At 45.6% G+C, this 3,751-nt stretch overlaps 1 pseudogene; it reads right to left on the bottom strand.

Moving 5' to 3' along the window:
• Positions 1 to 2,368: 2,368 nt before the first annotated feature.
• Positions 2,369 to 3,751, bottom strand: LOC109460244 (heterogeneous nuclear ribonucleoprotein A1 pseudogene; annotated as a pseudogene).

The raw sequence follows: 3,751 nt of genomic DNA, 5'->3' as shown, positions 1-3,751 counted from the left end.
CTTGAGGCTCTGGGGGCTGTTTGTGGGCTGGCACTGGACAGCGAGTGACTGTGTGTTGGGGAATTCTGTAAGCTCCACAACTGAACTGGAAGAGGGTCCACCCCACAAGGCAAAGATGGCAAAAAGAGAAGCAAAGTTTCCAGGAGAGAGGGACTTCGGCGATGGGCTGGTCGGGGTGCGGGGTGATAGCCAGGCCCCAGGTACTCAGAGAGGGCCCTTTGGGGGGTCCTCATCCGAGAGCCAGCAGTCCCATCTCAGATTGACCAATGGCCTCTGCAGCCTCTGGATTAGTGTATGTCCCTGTCCCACTGCTGCCCCAGCCTGCCTGCCCTCCTGAACAGCTACCGTATTTCCCGGAAAATAAGACCGCGTCTTGTATTAATTTTTGCTCCAAAAGACGCATTAGGGTTTATTTTCAGGGGATGTCTTATTTTTTCATGTACAACAATCTACATTTATTCAAATACAGTCATGTCATCTTTTGGAATATCGTCATAGCTCTCAAAACCCTGAATTCCAGCTTGAATTTCTTGCGACTCCATTTCCTGTAGAACCATTGGCCCCAATATCTTATGTCCAGCAATAGAGCTCTCCTTAAATGAGCACGTCTTGTCCATGTAGTGCATTGGCAACACAGCTGTCAGTGATTTTATCCCATGAATTCTTCACCCAAGTCACGACCTCTTGCAGGTGAGGCTTCACAAAGTTTCCACACTGATTTCTCTCCATCTATTTTCAATGTAGTCATTGATTTCCATGCGCAAATGGTCCCTGAATGGCTTGTTTATTGCAATATCAAGAGTCTGCAGATAGGCAGTCATTCCTGCAGGAATCATTATTTGATCTACTCTTCTCTCTGCAAGGAAGTTCTTCATGTCTTTAGCGCGGTGAGTTCTGGCTGAATCCCAGACTAGCAGACCTCTTTGGCCACCTCACAAAACAAGTGGGAGCATTAAATCGACCCACTTCCTTATAACTGTTTGTGTGCACCAGGCTTTTTCGGTTTCAAGAACATAAATGCCTGAAACATATTCAACCTTATCTTTCTAGCCCTTAGTGATGATTAGAGGTGGGGCTTTCTTTCTATCCAGAGGAATTGCCAAAATACAGGTAACACATGCACGCCAGTAACCAGTGGAGGGAATGTAGATTGACGAGGCACCCCTCTGATCAACTGTCGTTTGAGATCCTTGGTCCATAAACACTGCAGTTTCATCCACAGCAATCATGTGAGAGAGTTGGTATTTAGAAAAGTCAGGACTTGAATGCAAGTGCACGTTTAATAACTTCAATATCTTCCAGCTTGAACAGTGTTGTCCATTTTCTTAGAGACAGTTCATATCACTGAAGGAAGCCATCCAGCCAGTATCGTGATGCTTTGAATTCTTCTGGGGATATTTCTGTGGTGCCATTGTGAGGGCAAATGCTTGAATATCAACCCTGCGCACAACCAAAGTCTTTGCTCTCCTGTCAGCAATCCATTCACAGGTGATGTCTTCCAGCTCAGGAAATAATGGTTGCCGACCTGATCCACACTTGCGCTTCTTAGCATTTCCTTCGTCCACCTGTTGACTGAGCTTATTGTGCTCTGCTCGCCATTTTCGGACCATTCAGAGATCCAACTTCTTCTCTTTGCAGAAAGCCATAGAGTCTTGCCCCGAGAGTCCTCCACGATTCCTTACTTGTATTCGACAGAATAGCTCTTTCTTTTTGCACTCATCTTGTCTGGGGGTCAAAATATTATTCCCTTTAAATCTACCATTAAATCAAGTGTTAATTGAAGACTTATGAGACGAGTGGCAACAAAAGTGATGACAGTTAAGAATGACGGTCCACACAAAAGCGATGAAAAACTGCAGGCACCAAAATTCAGAACATGGTTCTTTATTTCACACGAGTGCATTAAGTACGTCCGTTACAACACACGGCGTATTGAATTATGAAGATTCACATTAGACGCAACCACGTCCATTCGTTATCAAGTGTGCACGTTATTCGTGCGTTGTGTCTGTACTCTGATTGGTCATTTGGCAATAAGTCTCGAGTTCATCTGTTTACATAGGCGTTTACCTCTCGTCCAAAGGTGCCCACTTGGGTATTTATAAATAATTATAATTTATATTATCATTTAAGTATTAATGTCAATAATATTATTTATATTTAATTATGTATTATTATTTTTTTAAACACATATTTATTCAGCGTCATGATCAGACTATTACATTTAGCAATCAACAGAATGGGTGCAAAAAAAAAATCTACATTAAAACCCTTTGTTGGAATGCTTTACATTTTCCACAGAACAGAAACTAAAATCACCTGTTATACAATTAGTCACAAATACAGTCCTCGAGTTTTTTGCCCATACACAGGAGTATTGTCTAAAACGTGTCTTCTTTGTAGCAGCGAGGCCCTGCCACCACTGTGCTTGACTGAGTTCACAAATCTGTTGTAACCTGTAGCTTCCCTGTCACTTCTCTGGCTCTCCTCTCCTGCTGAGCTTTGTGTCCTGGCAGGAATTAAAACCTTCTGCCACTGCCATAGCTACTGCTGCTGCTGCTGGAACCACCATAGCCACCTTGGTTTCGTGGTTTGGCCAAGTATTGACCTCCACCACCATAGGGGCCAGAGCTTCTGCCTCCAAAGTTCCCTCCTTTCATGGGTCCAAAATTTGAAGATTGATTGTTGTAATTGCCAAAATCGTTGTAGCTTCCACCACCTCCAAAGTTGCTTCCACTACCACCGCCAAAGCCGCCTCCGTCTCCTCCGTCGTTTTAACTGTCATAGCTGCCACTCCCGCCAGAGCCACTGCCCTGGTTTCCATAACCCTTCCACCACTTCCATAGCCTCTGCTTCCTCCAGAGGAACCAGGGCCGCCTCCTCCATAACCACCATCATTACCAAATCCATTATTGCCGTCCCCACTGCCACCTATCCTCCTCCACCACGACGGCCTCCAAAGCCACCTCGACCACTGAAGTTTCCTCCACGACCACAGTTGTCATTCCCACCAAAGCCACCTCCTCAACCACCACCGAAGTTTCCAGAACCACTTCGACCTCTTTGACTGGATGAAGCACTAGCCATCTCTTGCTTAGATAGGGCTTTCCTTACGTCACAGTTGTGGCCATTCACAGCATGGTATTTCTGAATGACAATCTTGTCTACAGAGTCACGGTCATCAAAGGTTACAAAAGCAAAGCCTCTCTGTTTGCCACTGCCTCGGTCAGTCATGATTTCCATCACTTCAATTTTCCCACACTGTTCAAAATAATCTCTTAGGTGATGTCCTTCAGTGTCTCCTTTAATACCACCGACAAAAATCTTTTCCACAGTTAAGTGGGCACCAGGTCTTTGAGAATCTTCTCTTGAGCAGCCCTCTTTGGTTCCACACCTCTTCCCTCCATGTTGTGTGGCCTTGCCTTCATGGCTGCACCCACCTCCTCCACAGTGGCATAGGTGACAAGCCCAAAGCCTCTGGGCGCTTAGTGTTTGGGTCTCTCACACAGTCTGAGCGTTCCCCACTGCTCAAAATGGCTCCTCAGACTCTCATCGGTTGTTTCAAAGCTCAAACCTCCGCGGAAGAGCTTCCGCAGCTGTTCAGGCTCTTTGGGAGACGCTGACTTACACATGACGACCGCGAAAGGGGAGACTTTAACGATGCTTCCTCGGCGGCGTCCACCCACAGAAAAGTAGTAGTATTATTTTATAATTCAATACGTCCGTCATGTGTTGCAATGGACGTACCAAA

Source organism: Rhinolophus sinicus, chromosome 12, assembly GCF_057876585.1.
Source record: "Rhinolophus sinicus isolate RSI-liver-muscle chromosome 12, RSI-T2T, whole genome shotgun sequence".
Taxonomy (NCBI): domain Eukaryota; kingdom Metazoa; phylum Chordata; class Mammalia; order Chiroptera; family Rhinolophidae; genus Rhinolophus; species Rhinolophus sinicus.
This window is presented reverse-complemented; position numbering and strand designations above follow the sequence as displayed.